The 19,925-nt window shown below is 50.1% G+C and overlaps 1 protein-coding gene across 5 annotated transcripts in view; it reads right to left on the bottom strand.

Moving 5' to 3' along the window:
- Positions 1 to 19,925, bottom strand: part of STAP2 (signal transducing adaptor family member 2) — a 285,839-nt gene that overhangs the window by 10,228 nt on the left and 255,686 nt on the right. The gene's annotated exons all lie outside the window — the stretch shown is intronic.

Genomic DNA, 19,925 nt, shown 5'->3' with positions numbered 1-19,925 from the left:
CTAGTGAACATGTGAGTTGCTGACCATGTAGCAGCTTTACATATGTCTGCTTTACGAATGTTTCCCAAGAAGGCCATAGAAGCTCCCTTCTTCCTACAGGATGACCCTAGATACTGCATGCAGTGTACGCTTTGCTTTAGTACAGCATGTTTGTATAGTCTTAACAATCCATCTGGCAATGCCACCATTGAAAATGGGATTCCCCAGGAGATGATTTGCAAATGCAACAAAAAGTTGTTTACAGATGGATTGTTTTGTGTCAGGGTAGTGAACTGAGGCCAAATCAAGTGTGTGTAATGCCCTTTTTGCCCCTGTCCAACTGTTCAGTTTATGTGGAAAGTGGAAACCACCTTTGGAAAAATGTGGGATTAGTGCTTAACACAGCCATATCTTTGGTGACCTGAATACATAGGTCATCCGGTGTAGTGCTTGCAGCTCACGGATTCTTTTTAGTGAGGTAATTGCAACAAGGAAGGAAACCTTCCATGAAAGAAATTGCATTTAGCAAGAGTGTAGGGGTTCAAATGAACAAATTACTTACCTTTGGTAGCGCCTTATCTGGTAGAGACTATATCTAGCCGCAGATTCCATATCTTTGAATTTCCCAGACGTCAGACTGGATCCAGAAGATTTTTCATTAGTAGTACCCCTGCGCACCGGTAGCTGGTGTTGCACAGCTCTGCATGCCGCTGCATGCCATCCTCTGTGCCGGAAGTGACGTCCATGGGACCTATATGGGCGCCACCTAGGCACACTGACATCAGTTTCTTTTCACAACTTTTCATGCCAGAAGCGCAGAGCCATGAAGAACACTGACCACTGGTGTGGAAAACTAGGGCCCTGAAAGGAATCAGCCCTGTCCCTGGAAATCTGTGTACAGAATGGGAAGGATGGGTGGGTCGGTAAGGAATCTACCAGATAAGGCGTTACAGTAGGTAAGTACCTTGTTAATCTGATGGACTTCTAGCCGGAGATTCCTTATCTTTGAATAGATACCAAAGCAATACCTGCCCGGTAGGGGGTCTGTGGACCAATTTCACACAAGGACGTCCTGCAGGAACAAACAGGCGAAGTGCCAATCTCTACAAACCTGACCATTCAGACAGCAATGTTTGGTGAAAGTGTGCAGGGAAGTCCATGTTGATGCCTGGTAAATGTCCAGGACCGGGACTCCATGTGCTAATGCAGTGAACACAGCTTTAGCTCTTGTTGAATAAGCTCGCAAGCCTTCAGGAGGTTGCTTCTTGGCCAGTGCATAGCAGATTTTGACACAGAGCACGACCTGTAGGAAAGTGCCCCTTTGTGACTTGGTCATCCCCAGTTTTGCCACTGGTTAGGATGTTTTTTGACTGATGTGCACTGGGACCCAGCTAAATAATGGCTTTACTGAAAATAATGGTGTTGGATACCAAACACCACATCTTGACAAATCCATACTGATGCCTGTATCGGATTGTCCTCACATGCACCCAGAGGGCACCTTAGACGTGCCCCCTTAATTCTACTAGTCTCTTAGTGTGATGGCTGATTGGCACTGTCCAGCCTGCCACCACAGATAGATTTCTGACACCCTGCAGTTGAGAGCCCATGCTCTCTGAGGTCAGAAACAATTGTATTGTATTGTATTGATTTTTGTATAGCGGGATTGCTGCCCAATGGGCGTCCAAGCGCTAAAGCATGAAGACAGAACTGGGGGTTGCAGAGAGGGTTTAGAGCTCGGTGGACCTTGCAAACAGATAGGTTTTCAATTGTTTGCGGAAAGAGAGTAGGTTCGCATTAGTCCGGAGTTGTAGGGGAAGTGAGTTCCACAATTTAGAGGTGTTTAGGGAGAACATCCTTCCTCCGGTCCTGGCTCTCCTTACTTTGGGTACCACGGCCAGGAAGGCCTCCGTAGATCGAAGATTTCTCTTTGGGTGGTAGTGGGTGACTAAGTTGTCATTGATTGCTGGGCCTGTCTTCCAGAAGGCCCGGTGGGCAATACATAATGCCTTGAATGCCACTCTCTGCCTCACTGGCAGCCAATGTAGGCTGTTTAGTGCGGGTCTAGCTGACTGAGTTCGTGGAATCTGTACCACGGTGCGGGCTGCGCAGTTCTGTACCACCTGTAGCTTTCGTAAGGTCATCTCGGGAGCTCCCACGTATAGGGCGTTGTTCGAGTCTAGCCAGGACTGAATCAGGCCTTGTACTGCCACTTGTTTGGCTTCCATTGGCAGAAGAGGTAGAACTTTCCTCAATGTTCTAAGTAGGCCAAAACACGTGGCGGATAGTTTGGTGGCCTGAGTGGAGAAGGAGAGACTTTTGTCAAGCCATACTCCTAGGCTTTTTACACTTTCCTTGGGGGTAGGAGGGGTGCCCAAGCACGGAGGCCATAGGGAGATGAAAGATACTGGTGATACTGAGCCCAGGAGCATGAGCTCAGTTTTGTCTCCATTAAGTTTTAGGGAGGAGCATGTCATCCACTCCTTGACATCCTCTAGACATTTCATCAAGCCTTCCGAGGTATGTCTGGTACCCTCTTGAGCCAGTGATACCACTAGCTGGGTATCGTCAGCATATGATATGATTTTGATACCGTATGGTTCGACGACCCCAGCCAGTGGTTTCATATATACATTGAACATCGCAGGGCTTAAGGAGGAGCCCTGCGGTACCCCACAGTTCAGTGATTTTCTGGCTGATACTGTGTCTCCGTCAAAGATCTGAAAAGATCTGTTATTCAGGAAAGAATCAAACCACCTTAAAGCATCACCTGTGACACCGATGTTACTTAGACGGTTCAGCAAGGTGGCATAGCTGACCGTATCAAAGGCTGCACTTAGGTCAAGGAGGATCACTGCCACTGATCCTCCCTGATCTAGTATCCTTCGTGGTTTTTTTCGGTGACCGCAAGCAAGGCGGTTTCAGTACCATGCTTGGGTCTGAATCCTGTCTGGGTTGGGTCCAAGAGCAGGTTGTTTTCGAGGAATTGTACTAGCTGGATATTTATATACTTCTCCAGGACCTTACTTACCCAGGGGAGTAGTGAAATTGGGCGGTAACTGGAGTGGTCTTCTGGGTTGAGATTGGTTTTTTTTTAACAGTGCCCGTACCATGGCTCTCTTCCATCCAGTGGGTACTGTACAGGAGGAGATGGAGGAGTTGAGTAGATCCAGAACCACGGGGAGGGTGGCTTGGCTTGCCTGGAGCAATATCTCCGGTGGAGCTGGGTCGCGGGGAGAGCCAGATTTGACTTGGCGTGCCAATTGCTGAAGGGTGTCAAGGTCTAAAGGGGGGAAGAGTTCCAGATTTGGCTGGTCTTGGGGGTGGGGGAGCTCGAAAAAGTTTGATTGGGTGCTCCTGAATTAGTGGCTGCTGTCGGGAAGGAGGAGTAGATCTGGGTGACTTTGTTGTGAAAGAAGTCCGCTAATTCATTACATTGTTCTTGTGTTTTTGTCAAGGGAGGAGCCGTGTTCACTTTAGTGCATTTTTTTATTAAGTGAAAAATGTCCTTGGGTTTGGATTTGGCTTCCATAATTTTGTCTGCAAAGTAGGTGGCCTGGGCCGCCCTTACCCCGTCTCTATAGGCCTTAATTGCCTCTTTGTATTGGGACTTTTTTTCAGGTAGGTAGTCTAGTCGCCACGCTCTTTCTCGTTTCCTGCAGAGGCGTTTTTGATCTCTCAAGGTGTCTGAGAACCAAGGTGCTGATTTGTGCAGCCTCTTAGGTATAGATCTCCGGAGAGGGAGAATCGTATCCAATGAGTCCCTGATCCAACCCTCATAGTTCTTATTTGCTAGGTTGGGGTCTGTACAGGAGGGTGGGCGGGTGAGTTCTAGGTTAGTTGTCCAGGACTCTGTAGGTAGTTTTGTCCAGTTTCTCTTGGTTACGATTTGGGGAGTGGGTAGGGGGGTCTTGCTCGGTGAGCCAGGTAAGTGGGACTAAAAAATGGTCCGACCATGGGAGGCGAGTGGGCTGCCCCACCACCAACTCGGTGCAATTGCTGAAAATCGGGTCAAGAAGGTTACCCTTTTCATGGGTGGGGGCTGTAACCAGCTGGGTTAACTGTAGGGCTGCTAGATCATCTATTAGTTCCCTAGCAGTGTGATCTGTGAGGGAATTGAAATGAAAATTAAGATCTCCTAGGACCGTGTAATTGGCGGAGGTCAGGATTCGATTGGCTATGATGTCTGGAAGAGATCTATGAAACAACTTAGCCGGTTCTGGGGGGCGATATATCAGAGTGCCGGAGAAGGAACTGTTCGCAGTGAAGTCTATGCTGAACGCTAGGCTCTCGCACTCAGGAATAGTTTCAGTAGTAGTGCGACAGCGATACTTGTCTTTTAGAATGATAGCCAGGCCTCCACCTCTCCCCTTAGTCCGGTCTAGTCTGTGAATTTGAAAACCAGAGGGTAAGGCTGAAACTATATCTGGCTCCGAATGAGACGTAAGCCATGTCTCAGTCAGGAAGATGGCGTCCGGGTTACACTCCTCTAATAGCAGGGCAATTTGTGTGCTGTGCCTCGGTAGTGACCGGCAATTTAGCACATACATATGATATTCCTGCGTCGTGGCTGGCAACGTAGTGCTGTGAAAGGGATGTTTACATCCGGGGCAGCGAGAGGGGAGTTCAGCTGGTGGGTAGGAATGTGTGCAGTGTGCAGCAGTTGTATTTCCTATGTTCTGGATGGCCGCCGAGCTGTACGTCCTGGCCAGGGTGATGTGGGGGGCAGGGGTAGTGGCCCCTGGTCCCGTCTGGTCGCGGACGGGCGCAGACGGGCTTGCTTTTGGCGCGCCTTCGGCGCACCGCCGGCGCGCCCGCTGCGCCCGTCCGCTGCGCTTCCGGAAGCAGCACATTCTTATATATCGGAGGGAGGGGGGTGTGGCCTGTGTCAGTGGGCGGTGCCCGGAGGGTCACAGCGGTTGTCCTGCAACCCGCTTCAGCGCCTGACTCGGCTGCGTGGGGAGGCAATCACCAGAGGAGCTAGCGGTAAGATAAGTTTTAAAAACACAGAATTATCACAGTCACAATATTTAAAAAGTAGTCTTTTAAAAATTGAAACCTTGCTCTCGGCTTCCGCCTCAAGAGCTCTGTCTCATACAAGCGCTGGCCAACAAAGCGAGCCTAGATATAGCGAAGGGGGCGTGGCCTTTGTCAGTGGGCGGTGCCCGGAGGGTCACGGCGGTTGTCCTGCAACCCGCTTCAGCGCCTGACTCGGCTGCGCGGGGAGGCAATCACCAGAGGAGCTAGCGGTAAGATAAGTTTTAAAAACACAGAATTATCACAGTCACAATATTTAAAAAGTAGTCTTTTAAAAATTGAATCCTTGCTCGCGGTTTCCGCCTCAAGAGCTCTGTCTCATACAAGCGCTGGCCAACAAGCGCGCCTAGATATAGCGAAGGGGGCGTGGCCTGTGTCAGAGGGCGGTGCCCGGAGGGTCACGGCGGTTGTCCTGCAACCCGCTTCAGCGCCTGACTCGGCTGCGCGGGGAGGCAATCACCAGAGGAGCTAGCGGTAAGATAAGTTTTAAAAACACAGAATTATCACAGTCACAATATTTAAAAAGTAGTCTTTTAAAAATTGAATCCTTGCTCTCGGCTTCCGCCTCAAGAGCTCTGTCTCATACAAGCGCTGGCCAACAAAGCGAGCCTAGATATAGCGAAGGGGGCGTGGCCTGTGTCAGTGGGCGGTGCCCGGAGGGTCACGGCGGTTGTCCTGCAACCCGCTTCAGCGCCTGACTCGGCTGCGCGGGGAGGCAATCACCAGAGGAGCTAGCGGTAAGATAAGTTTTAAAAAGACAGAATTATCACAGACACAATATTTAAAAAGTAGTCTTTTAAAAATTGAATCCTTGCTCTCGGCTTCCGCCTCAAGAGCTCTGTCTCATACAATGCCTGATCCAGAGGAAGATGTTCACACCTCCTCCAGCAGGAGGGCTAGTGTTTTAGCATATCAAGGCCAGAGTCTTCTAAGTCTCTGCTGCCCTTGATATGTGACCCCAGCTTTCCCCCAGACCTGGGAATCCCACCCCGAGGCCCATTTAGCACCAGGCCAGGTGGGAAAATTAGCTAGTCAGGAGGCATGTTCACTCTCAGGGTAGTCACACCCTTAAGGTGGGCTACCTGAAGTGACCAACAAAGGTAGGGTTTCACCATCTTGTTTCTGGTGAAACTAGGAACTCTGGGTCAGGTTTATGCCCACTCTCCCCAGGAAGTGGTCATATAGGTGGTGTAGTCACCACAGGGGTAAGTAGCCCATTGGCTACTACGTTACACTGCCCTAAAGTCAGTATTCAGGGGTTCCCCTGACACCAGGAACTCAGATGTATCTACTGAGAACAGAAGACAGACAAACAAGAGACGAAAATGCAAGAATTGTGGACCAGCTCTGGGATTAGCACCAAACCCTACCTGCTGCTTTCCCGACAATTGCAAAGACCAGAATCTTTCAGGAGGTGCTGAAGCCTCAGAGGTCTGCCAGCAGTTCGCCAACCAGTCAGCGTCCCCCTTGAAGTGGAGGAGCCACTTCCCTGCAATTTGCAAGCACCAACTGCATTTGCCCAGTACACCGTTCTGCTGACCACAAGGTCCACTGTGGAAGCAGCACACCAGGAGAAAGACTTTGTGGCTCACAGAGGTCAGCCCCATCATCCATGCGAGTTTCGAGCCACTAGACCCTCAAGCACCATTACCCTGGATACCAGAGCCCTTGCAGCAGTCAAGGATTGTTAAGTGTCCAGTCCGGACATCAACTCTTCCAAGATTGACCTACTGAAGAGGAACGTGAGCATCACTGAGGTCAGCACCTAGAGTGGCCCTGTTGTCACGTTTGCGCCCATCATTAGGTCAAACGCAAGAATTGAGAGCTCCAACGCAAGAGACCTGCTGGAAATAACACCTCTGCTTCATAGCCCGAGTCAACCGACAGTGCTTCCTTGTTTCGAAAACCCTCAAGAGCCAAGCCCCCCTTTCGGTTCTGCCACTAGCAGTCTTTTTCTTGTTACAGGTTTCCCCATTGACTTTACTGTGTAGTGCTCAAGGTTACCATCGCGACCAGCACCTCTGCACCTGGACACACCAAGGCAGATAAAACCAAACTGCTACAGGTTCTATAGACCTAGACCCCAAAGCACCTTAAGTCCAAGAGATCAACCCCAACACCTGTTTGCAAGTATAACTATGAAGTGTATGTTTCTCCCATAGGATAACATGACCTCGGTCGAGGCTCATGCCTCAAATCTGACAGTTTTTGACGTTCTGCTGTTTTTCTGTAAAACTGATAACTTCAAAAGAACTTAATATAAAAATATTTGTTATTTTTCTAAATTGGTCTCAAATTTCATCTTGAGTGTGTGTTTCATTTATTGACCCTGTGTGAACAACAAATGCTCAACACTCCCCTCTGATAAGCCTAAAGCTGCTTGACCACACTACCACAAAATAGAGCACTTTGGGATTGTAAAAGCAAGCCCCTGTAACCAGTAAGGGTCGCGTGGACTTATTGAACAATGTATCTCATTTCGATACACTATATAGAAAGCCATCTTCCTACACGCCCCATCTAGAGGTAGTTTGTTTCTGCACCGCTCAACCTTTCTTCGCACCAACATACCCCACCAAGAGTTGGTTGTCCACTCCGAACTCTCGTGTGCAGTCAAGGTAGAATGACAACTGTCTTTTTTGGGTCCAGACGGAGTCACTCCTCTTCTTTAGAGGGATGTGGAGGAGCGTAACAGGTAGGCAGGGTTATAAATAGGCCTACATGAAATGGGGTGACCACTTTTGGTAGAAAGGGGGCCCTTGTGCGAAGCACCAATTTGTCATGATAGACTGAGAGGTAAGGCGGCTTAGATGATATGGCCTGCAGCTCACTCACTCTATGGGCAGATGTAATGGCTACAAGGAAGGCTGTTTTGATTGTGAGAAGCCGGAGGGGAAAATTATGTAAATTAGCAGAGCTCTGCCGGGTAAGGGAAATAATGAATAACAAAACTTCAGAAAGGGGATCACTATGTTTTTCTGCACACCATGCCACAAATCTTTTTAAATGGCAGGCGTATAAAGTCTTAATGGAAGGATGCCTGGCTGCCAAGATGACATTACAGTCTTCGGGAGGAAGCTCAAAAGCTGTTAACTGTTGCCACTCAATCTCCACACAAGAAGGTGCCGAGTGGATAGATACAGATGGAGAAACTGCTGCTGCTACTACTATTACAGAAGATCCTCCCTAAGGGGCAGCCTGATTGGTGGATCAATGGCCATGCTGAGTAGCCCGGGATATCAGGCTCTCCTTGCCCAGTCCAGAGCCACAAGGATGGCTTGGGCCCGTGCATTCCTGATCTTCTTGAGTACTCTGGGCAGAAGTGGTATGGGTGGAAAGGTAAATAGGAGGCCTGAGCTCCACTCGAGAGAAAAAGCATCTCTGAGCGAGAGCCACCTTAGAAACTCCAGCACGCAAAACTGTTGACATTGTGCATGCTCAATGTAGGCAAACAAATCTAACCAAGGCTCTCCCCACTGTTAAAAGAGGCCTTGCTCCACATCCGATGGAGATGCCATTCATGACCCGCTAGGCATCAACGGTTGAGTTTGTCCACTTTGGCATTCAGGAAACCTGCCAGATGTTGAACTGCCTGGGATATGCCCTGCTGTTCCAGCCATGTCTGGAGTCGTAGGGCCTCTTGACAGAGGGACCATGACCCCACCACACCCCACCCCACCCCACCCCACCCCACCCCATTTGTCTCAGTACCACATGGTGGGAGTATTGTCCATGAATACATGTACCAGCCTTCCCTTGATGGAGGGTAGAGAGGCTTTTAATGCGAGTCGGATTGCTCGGAGCTCCGGCAGGTTCATGTGGAGTCCAGATTCCGCTGGAGACAAGAGTCCTCTGATGTCCACCTCTCCCACATGGCCGCCCCATCCCAAGTGTGGAGCATCTGTCACGGGTGTAAGATCTGGTTGGGGGAGAGAGAGGGGTCTGCTCTGACCCAAATCGCGTTCCGTTAGCCACCACAGCAGAGTTTGCGCAGTACCCTCAGATCTGAATCATGTCAGAGAGGTTCCCCTGATTCTGGGTCAATTAAAACATGAAGCCCATTGCAGAGTCAGCATATGCCATTGGGCATGAGTCACCAATAAGATGCAGGAGGCCATGAGTCCCAACAGGCTCAGGGTCTGCCTCGTCGAAATACAGGACAGAGGCTGAAACATCATTTTCTTAACCTGAATATCCTTGACTCACTGCTCGGGAGGGGGAGCCCAAAACTGCACTGTGTCCAGAATAGGTCTGATGAAAGGGAGCTTCTGAGAGAGAATCAGGTGTGACTTCGTCACGTTGATAGTGAACCTCCCACGAGTGCAGGAGGTTCCCCGTAGTCTGGAGGTGTGAAACGCCAGCCTGGGGTGAGCCCGACATGAACAGCCAGTCATCAAGATAGGGGAAGACTGGTACTCCTGATCTCCACAGATGAGCTGCAACCACCACCATTGCCTTGTTGAGCACCCCAGGGGTGCTGGTAAGGCCAAAGGGGAGCACAATGAATTGAAAATGCCCAAGGCCTACCGCAAATAGGCCGGGATGGGAATGTGGAAGAAGGCGCCCTGCAAGTCCATTGCTACCATCAGGTCTCTAGGGTGCTGGGCAGTTAAGACCTGAGCCAACGTGAGCATTTTGAATTTCTCCTTCTTGAGGCAGAAGTTATGGGCCTACAGATCTAGAATAGGATAAAGCCCTTTGTCCTTTTTGGGAACCAAAAAGTAACAGGAATAGCAACCACAGATTTTTCTGGCCCCAGAACCTTCTCTATGGCTCCCTTGGCAAAGAGAACCATGGTTTCCTTATGGAAAAGGGGCAGATGATCCTCCGTCAGCTTGTTGTAAGATGGAAGGAGAGTCTTGAAGGGGACGAAGTAGCTCCTTCCGACAATCTGCTAAACCCCCTTGTCCAATGTTATAGACTGCCAGTGGGGCAGATGATGGACAATCCTGCTGGTAAAGGGACAGATTAGGAAGGTTTGGAGGCTGATGGGGTGGGGGGTGGACTGACCAGACTGCTTGCCACCTGACCCACGAGATCTGTGGGTACTGCGCCCTCGTTCTTGTAGAAGCTGGGGAGTGTGAGCAGCTCGGTGGCTGGAAGGCAACTGGCACAGATGTTCATGGCGTGGCAATCGAAGCACAGCTTTGGGTCGTGCTCCAAACACCACAGACAAACAAGGTGTGGATCTGTCACTGACATCTAACCATATTTTTATTATACATTTTGTAATCTGATGGAGGCATGGCCAGCCGGCTAAGATGGCGGACACGTTCTAAGTAAGCTCCGTGTCTCGGCCCCATTATCCGATGACATTGATTCGCTCACAATGCCATCACAACAAATAAAAGAACCTGGGATACCGGCTACAGACATCAAGAGGCCAGGTCCGTGAAAGCTACAGGCCTGAAACCGCGAGGCTAAAGCCCTGCCGCTCCTGCTGAGGCACCAGCCTTACAGGTGGAAACCCTCTAAATCACCCTCTACTACGAGACAGGGAGGCACACTGCCCCACACCACGGCTGATTTGTCACGAAACGGGCCACCCAGAGAGTGAGAGCTGCTGGCGCATATCACCAAAGGAACCTAACCTCCTTCACCGAGGAAGCGGTGAAGACTGGCCAGGCGGGTGCCTGGCCCCAGCAGCATCAGGGTATCCGTAAGCAACTGGCTGGAGATGTGGCGCGCCTCGAGAAGACGCTCCATCGACTCGAAACCGCTGTGGTGACAGACTGTGTCGGCGCACAACGATTAGCTGAGGCGCGGCGTGAACATGAGGATTTATTGGAGCGGTTGCGCTGCTTAAATTACGCATCCCCTTCTGCTCCCACCCATGCCTCCGCGGATCAAGAAGGTTGCCTGCTAGCATGCGTGATAAAACAGGAACAGGCGCGACAGCAGATTCTCTCATTGCGCTCTGAGTTGAGTCACCTGCTACACACCAAGTGGGAGCTTCATGGTGATTTCATCAACCATTACACTACCTTATACAGCTCGCTCATCACTATGGACCCACTCCTGTTGGAAGGGTTCCTATCCCCTCACTCCCTACCCACTATCACACCACAACAGCAGGCAGAGCTGGAAGAACCGATTGCACTCTTTCAGGTCCAAGCGGCTATTAGAGTGCTGGCCTCTGGAAAAGCACCGGGCCCAGAGGGCCTACCAGCGGAGAACTACAAAACATACACCGCAGAGCTAGCTCCTCATCCGACGGCCCTATACGAGGCATCGATAGAGATGTCATTGCTCCCAAAAACGATGCAGGAATCCCTGCTTGTCTTCCTACCCAACCCAGATAGAGACCTTGAACTGCTAGGCTCTTACCGCCCACTAGCACTTCTCAATACTGATCACAAAATATTGGCTATAATTCTGGCAGAGCGCCTGGCCCCCCTGGTCCACCTGGCCCTCCTGGTCCTCTCGTTGGTACACGCTGACCAAAACGGGTATGTGCCATCTCCAAGCAGGTCCCTAAATCTACGCTGCTTTGTCTGGGCAGACAGATACTCAACAGATCACTGGCTGCATTCTGGGTGCATGCTCTTTGATCTGCAAAGGTTGTTTTACAAGATGTGACGATGTGGCCTGGGAAATTGTTTTCTACATCTGATCAGACCTTTAGATATTCTTCCCATGGCAAGAGTGAGGACGGGTCCATATCTGTTGGGACCGGAGACTACTGGTCGCCGTACTAGACAGGGATGCCCTCTATCCCCACTACTGTTCTCCCTAGCCATAGAACCACTAGCCGCAGCTCTACGCAGGGGGGATCAGAATGGGGGATCTCACTAGGAGGTGGGATGCACTTGGTCTTGCTCCACGTGGACAACCTCCTTCTCTATGTCAGAGACATTAGGGTGCCCCGAGATGATATCACGAAAGCACTCACTGATTTTGCAACCCTGTTCAGCCTGCACGTTTACTGGACAAAATCATGCCTGTACCCATTCAACTTGACTGCCCCAGATCCAGAACGGACTATTAACGGAGGGAGCATGTGGTGGCAACCCGCTGTCGTCCGCTATTTGGGGATCAGGATATACCATCAGCCTGACGATTTGATGGATGACAACATCACAAATGCTATGACCGCCACAGGGTCAAAAATGACCTTCTGGGGGAGCCTGGCACTAACAGTTATGGGCCGCTTAGCTGTCCATAAGGTAGTGGTGCTGCCCTTCGAGCGCACGATGGGAGAATTCATTTGGAACGACACGTGCTGCAGAGTCGCGCTGTCTAAGTTATATCTACCAGTGGACTGGGGGACTTGCAGTGCCCAACATGGAACACTACTATCTAGCAACACAACTGCAATGGGTATCCAAATGGACTAGCAGGCAACACATGGGAGACACAGCCACACACCAGCAGGCCTGGACATGCTCATCCATCCTGCGACTCTTCCATCCCGGGAGAAGGGGCACAGCACCTGAGCAGTTGATGCTTGCAGTGGCCTACAGATGCTTCATGCGCGCCTTATCCCTTACTAATGACCACACCCCATATGCACCTGCTGTGCCCATACTGGGCACACCGAGAGGGCGAGGCAGCATCACCAGGACAGATCTCTCTATCTGAAATGAAGCTGGGCTGCAGACAATGGGGGGCCTCAACCACAACTGGCAATTAACACCCTTCTAAACACTGGTGACGGAAGATGGACTGCAACAGGGAGAGTTCCTATCACATGCTTCCCTACTCGCGCCGTTACGGGCGTTGTAGAGGGATGTGTCACAGGAACATGCGACACACCACAATAGTCAATACATTCACATTATGGGAGACACCTCGTTAGATAGTTTGCTGAATCCCTATGAACACACGCAATGCAAAGACTGACCTCCTTTCGAAACCGCTGGGACACTGATCTTCACCGCCTGAGCACTGATAAAGAATGGGCGGGCATCGTGGAGGTACCTGTAATCATACCTAGAAATGCCGGATTCCGCCTCATACATTTTTACATAATTCCTAGAGCATACCTCACGCCAGAAAAAATAAATAGATACTGTAGGAAAGTAGAATCTGCTTTTATGGTTACCCCCACTTTTTGCTTGATATAATACTGTTTCTGAATAGTCTAACTGGGATCCTGCTAATCAGGATCCCAGTCTATGTGCTTTCTCCCCTAAATTGGTTTGGTAAGTACTTGGGTACATCCCAGATTGGACACTGGTGCACCCTTATCAGTCCTTAGCATATGGTACTGAGGTACCAGGGTATAAGTACACCAGGGGTCCCCATGGGCTGAAGCATGTCCAGTTCAAACCAGCTCAGGGAGCCGTACACCGGACACTATCACCTTCTCCAGCAGCTGCATCTTCCTGAAGTCCTCCATTGGGTTCGACTGTGGTTACCGACGCCAATTCATACCTATGCACTTGTATTCCCTGGTGTAGGTATCCTGATTCCTAGTTTATCCACGGGTGGGGTGGCTCTCCAACCTTCTGTCTTCCACAGGGTTTCTTCTGGGTCCACTGGGAAGGGTCCTTCTTCTTTAAAATTGCAACCACGACTTACACATTGACTTGTATTGATCCTGCAGTCGTGTTCCCACTCTGCACACAGTCTCCGTGGGGTGCCTGGTTACTTCAAAACAAACACAGGTCTGGCTAATAGAGAGCTAAAAATATTTCTATTGGGACCTGCTTCTCACGTGGGGATACCTATCTGGGACTTTATCCAGTTAACTGCAGTCCCGGAGCTCTCAAATAAAAAACTTTTTTAAAAAGGAAAAGAACTTATATCAGACCGACCGCACCGTACATCCTTTCCCACAGTGAGTGAAAGAAACTTAGAAAATAAGTGAAAGAGTGAGAGGGCACCTTACGTATGCAACACCAGGGAGGCTACCGGCAGGTTCTCGCCAATATGCCCACGTATATCATCATTGGTTGCCGACTCACAGAAACAAAAGAATATATAGCGTGTGTCCAGTAGAGAAAGGGCAGAAAAGAAATTCACTGTCCCAAAACAAAAACATAGTGTTTTGCAAAGAACTGTGTGTTCCACGCAAATTTCAAACTTGAGTTAAGACTCACTGTTCAGTTGCCCTCTTTATTCGCAGTTGTGAGCTTACTCCAATTAAAAGCACAGCATGTTGCTAACCTTTTCCAGGAAGGCCAACATGTTTCATTGCCATTTACATATGTTGAGGCAAATTCATCAGGGCGTGGGGTTCAATCTTTCGCCTCACTGGACAAAAACTTTGATGTTGCGGATCGGCAGGTACAGGCTGAGGGCACTCATACCAGCCTCCACAAAACCACCAGGGGTTGGATTCAACACTCTTTCCCCTGATTAAAAGCGCACTACCGTTGCCTAGTCATTCTACCGCAACCGTTACAGAAGTGAGTTGCGTCTCATCCCAGCTCCTGGTTACTAATCTTGGGTGCCTCCTTGGGTCCCTGACACTTCTACATCTTCTGAATATAGTCTTGACTTGAGTCGTGGTTTGCATACCACTATTTTGGTATGTGGTTTGGTCTCCCCCTGGTAACCACTGTGTATTTCACAGTACTTATCTGTTTCTATTGAAAAGTAGTCTGTGCATTGTGTATATATCTGGCTAGGCGACATCTGTATGTGCTCCACAGCCCGAGTCAACCGACAGTGCTTCCTTGTTTCGAAGACCCTCTAGAGCCAAGCCCCCCTTTCGGTTCTGCCACTAGCAGTCTTTTTTTTGTTACAGGTTTCCCTATTGACTTTACTGTGTAGTGCTCAAGGTTACCATTGCGACCAGCACCTCTGCTCCTGGACACACCAAGGCAGGTAAAACCAAACTGCTACAGGTTCTATAGACCTAGACCCCTAAGCACCTTAAGTCCAAGAGATCAACCCCAACACCTGTTTGCAAGTATAACTATGAAGTGTATGTTTCTCCCATAGGATAACATGACCTCGGTCGAAGCTCATGCCTCAAATCTGACAGTTTTTGATGTTCTGCTGTTTTTCTGTAAAACTGACAACTTCAAAAGAACATAATATAAAAATATTTGTTATTTTTCTAAATTGGTCTCAAATTTCTTCTTGAGTGTGTGTTTCATTTATTGACCCTGTGTGAACAACAAATGCTCAACACTCCCCTCTGATAAGCCTAAAGCTGCTTGACCACACTACCACAAAATAGAGCACTTTGGGATTGTAAAAGCAAGCCCCTGTAACCAGTAAGGGTCGCGTGGACTTATTGAACAATGTAGCTCATTTCGATACACTATATAGAAAGCCATCTTCCTACACGCCCCATCTAGAGGTAGTTTGTTTCTGCACCGCTCAACCTTTCTTCGCACCAACATACCCCACCAAGAGTTGGTTGTCCACCCCGAACTCTCGTGTGCAGTCAAGGTAGAATGACAACTGTCTTTTTTGGGTCCAGACGGAGTCACTCCTCTTCATTAGAGGTATGTGGAGGAGCGTAACAGGTAGGCAGGGTTATAAATAGGCCTACATGAAATGGGGTGACCACTTTTGGTAGAAAGGGGGCCCTTGTGCGAAGCACCAATTTGTCATGATAGACTGAGAGGTAAGGCGGCTTAGATGATATGGCCTGCAGCTCACTCACTCTATGGGCAGATGTAATGGCCACAAGGAAGGCTGTTTTGATTGTGAGAAGCCGGAGGGGAAAATTATGTAAATTAGCAGGGCTCTGCCGGGTAAGGGAAATAATGAATAACAAAACTTCAGAAAGGGGATCACTATGTTTTTTCTGCACACCATGCCACAAATCTTTTTAAATGGCAGGCGTATAAAGTCTTAATGGAAGGATGCCTGGCTGCCAAGATGACATTACAGACTTCAGGAGGAAGCTCAAAAGCTGTCAACTGTTGCCACTCAATCTCCACACAAGAAGGTGGAGAGTGGATAGATACAGGTGGAGAAACTGCTGCTACTACTACTATTACAGAAGATCCTCCCGAAGGGGCAGCCTGATTGGTGGATCAATGGACATGCTGAGTAGCCCGGGATATCAGACTCTCCTTGCCCAGTCCAGAGCCACAAGGATGACTTGGGCCCGTGCATTCCTGATCTTCTTGAGTACTCTGGGCAGAAGTGGTATGGGCGGAAAGGTGAATAGGAGGCCTGAGCTCCACTCGAGAGAAAAAGCATTTCGGAGCGAGAGCCACCTTAGAAACTCCAGCACGCAAAACTGTTGACATTGCGCGTGCTAAATGGAGGCAAACAAATCTAACCAAGGCTCTCCCCACTGTTAAAAGAGGCCTTGCTCCACATCGGGATGGAGATGCCATTCATGACCCGCTAGGCATCAACGGTTGAGTTTGTCCACTTTGGCGTTCAGGGAACCTGCCAGATGTTGAACTGCCTGGGATATGCCCTGCTGTTCCAGCCATGTCTGGAGTCGTAGGGCCTCTTGACAGAGGGACCATGACCCCACCCCACCCCATTTGTCTCAGTACCACATGGTGGGAGTATTGTCCATGAATACATGTACCAGCCTTCCCTTGATGGAGGGTAGAATGGCTTTTAATGCGAGTCGGATTGCTCGGAGCTCCGGCAGGTTCATGTGGAGTCCAGATTCCGCTGGAGACGAGAGTCCTCTGATGTCCACCTCTCCCACGTGGCCGCCCCATCCCAAGTGTGGCGCATCTGTCACGGGTGTAAGATCTGGTTTGGGGAGAGAGAGGGGTCTGCCTCTGACCCAAATCGCGTTCCATTAGCCACCACAGCAGAGTTTGCGCAGTACCCTCAGATCTGAACCATGTCAGAGAGGTTCCCCTGATGCTGTGTCCATTAAAACATGAAGTCCCATTGCAGAGCCAGCATATGCCATTGGCCATAAGTCACCAATATGATGCAGGAGGCCATGAGTCCCAACAGCCTCAGGGTCTGCCTCATCGAAATACAGGACAGAGGCTGAAACATCAGTATCATAACCTGAATATGGCTGTTGTCCCACGCTTCAAGAGGAGTAGGGCCGGCGGACGCTCCTTTCAAGTTCGTGCGGCGGTGCTTTGGAACTCCCTTCCCCCGGCGATTCGAGCCCTTAGGGACCTGCTTTCTTTTCGCCGTGCGGTGAATACTTTCTTATTCCCCTATTTTTTAAATCTGTTCTGATTTATTGTTTCGTTGTGTTGTGCTGCTACCTTGTCGGGCGCCAGGACGCTCCTTTGCTGGAGCATCTGTGCGCCTAATAAAAAACGCATAGCATAACATAACAAATATCCTGGACTCGCTGCTCGGGAGGGGGAGCCCAAAACCCGACTGTGTCTGGAATAGGTCAGATGAAAGGGAGCTTCTGAGAGAGAATCAGGTGTGACTTTGTCACGTTGATAGTGAACCTCCCACAAGTGCAGGAGGTTCCCCGTAGTCTGGAGGTGTGAGACGCCAGCCTGGGGTGAGCCCGACATGAACAGCCAGTCATCAAGATAGGGGAAGACTGGCACTCCTGATCTCCACAGATGAGCTGCAACCACCGCCATCGCCTTGTTGAGAACCCCAGGGGTGCTGGTAAGGCCAAAGGGGTGCACAATGAATTGAAAATGCCCATGGCCTACCGTAAATAGGCCGGGATGGGAATGTGGAAGAAGGAGCCCTGCAAGTCCATTGCTACCATCCGGTCTCCTGGGTGCAGGGCAGTTAAGACCTGAGCCAGCGTGAAAATTTTGAATTTCTCCTTCTTGAGGAAGAAGTTATGGGCCTACAGATCTAGAATAGGATAAAGCCCTTTGTCCTTTTTGGGAACCAAAAAGTAACAGGAATAGCAACCACAGATTGTTCTGGCCCCAGAACCTTCTCTATGGCTCCCTTGGCCAAGAGAACCATGTTTTCCTCATGGAAAAGGGGCAGATGATCCCCCGTCAGCTTGTTGTAAGATGGAAGGAGGGGAAGTCTTGAAGGGGATGAAGTAGCCCCTTCCGACAATCTGCTAAACCCACTTGTCCAATGTTATAGGCTGCCAGTGGGGCAGATGATGGACAATCCTGCTGGTAAAGGGACAGATTAGGAAGGTTTGGAGGCTGAAGGGGGGGGTGGGTGGGGGGTGGACTGACCAGACTGCTTGCCACCTGACCCACGAGATCTGTGGGTACTGCGCCCTCGTAGAAGCTGGGGAGTGTGAGCAGCTCGGTGGCTGCAAGGCAACTGGCACAGATGAAAGCCCCTTCCGTAGCCACGAAAGGTGGATTGGGAGTGACATGGAACCATGGGAAGGCCCAAGGACTTGGCTTTAGTCCAACTGCCCTTGAAGCGCACAAGTGCCTAATCCACCTTGTTTACAAACAGACGGGTGCCATCGAAGGGCATGTCCATCAAGGAAGCCTGGACATCCACATCACCCGAAAAGCCAGTCGTCCTCAACCAAGGGTGGCGTGTCAAGGCCACAGTAGATGAAATTGCTATGTTTAGGAGGGCCTTGTAGGCATGAGTGAGCAGCTTGAAAGTTTGTCTTATTTCGACAGGGAGCCAGTGGAGGTTGCGGGGGTGTTATGTGATGTGGTTGTGTCGAGGAAAAGTCTGGCTGCGGTGTTCTGGATGGCCTGGAGTTTGCAGAGGAGTTTTGTGTTGATTCCGGCGTAGAGAGCTTTGACATAGTCCAGTCTGCTGGTGATGAGGGCATGAGTGACCATTTTCCTGGCGTCGGAGGGGATCCACTTGAATGTTTTACGTAGTATGCGGAGGGTGTTGAGGTATGCAGAGGAGACAGCGTTGCTCTGGTGATTCATAGTGAGCGATGAGTCCAGTATAATGTCGAGGTTTAGAGCATGGTCTGTCGGGGTAGGTGGGTTTCCGAGGGCCTGCTAGCATGCTTGATCAAACAGGAGCAGGCGCGACGGCCGATTCTCTCATTGCGCTCTGAGTTGAGTCACCTGCTACACACCAAGCAGGAGCTTCATGGTGAGTTCATCAACCATTACACTACCTTATACAGCTCGCTCATCACTATGGACCCACTCCTGTTGGAAGGGTTCCTATCCCCTCACTCCCTAACCACTATCACACCACAACAGCAGGTAGAGCTGGAAGAACCGATTGCACTCTTTCAGGTCCAAGCGGCTATTAGAGTGCTGGCCTCTGGAAAAGCACTGGGCCCAGCTGGCCTACCAGCGGAGAACTACAAAACATACACCACAGAACTAGCTCCTCACCTGACGGCCCTATACGAGGCATCGATGGATACGTCATTGCTCCCAAAAACGATGCAGGAATCCCTTCTTGTCTTCCTACCCAAGCCAGATAGAGACCTTGAACTGCTACGCTCTTACCGCCCACTAGCACTTCTCAATACTGATTACAAAATATTGGCTATAATTCTGGCGGAGCGCCTGGCCCCCCGGGTCCTCGAGTTGGTACACGCTGACCAAAACGGGTATGTGCCATCTCCAAGTAGGTCCCTAAATCTACGCCGCTTTGTCTGGGCAGACAGATACTCAACAGATCACTGGCTGCATTCTGGGTGCATGCTCCTTGATCTGCAAAGGTTGTTTTACAAGCTGGAGTGGGACTATCTATTTGCCATCCAGTGTCGATGTGGCCTGGGAAATTGTTTTCTACATCTGATCTGACCTTTAGATACCCTTCCCATGGCAAGAGTGAGGACGGGTCCATATCTGTTGGGACCGGAGACTACTGGTCGCCGTACTAGACAGGGATGCCCTCTATCCCCACTACTGTTCTCCCTAGCCATAGAACCACTAGCCGCAGCTCTACGCAGGGGGGAACAGAATGGGGGGATCTCACTAGGAGGTGGGATGCACTTGGTCTTGCTCTACGTGGACGACCTCCTTCTCTATGTCAGAGACATTAGGGTGCCCCGAGATGATATCACGAAAGTACTCACTGATTTTGCAACCCTGTTCAGGCTGCACGTTTACTGGACAAAATCATGCCTGTACTCATTCAACTTGACTGCCCCAGATCCAGAACTGACTATTAACGGAGAGAGCGTGTGA

This window comes from Lissotriton vulgaris, chromosome 12 (assembly GCF_964263255.1).
Source record: "Lissotriton vulgaris chromosome 12, aLisVul1.2, whole genome shotgun sequence".
NCBI lineage: Eukaryota > Metazoa > Chordata > Amphibia > Caudata > Salamandridae > Lissotriton > Lissotriton vulgaris.
The sequence above is the reverse complement of the archived record's forward strand: the minus strand, read 5'-3'. Positions and strand labels throughout refer to the sequence as shown.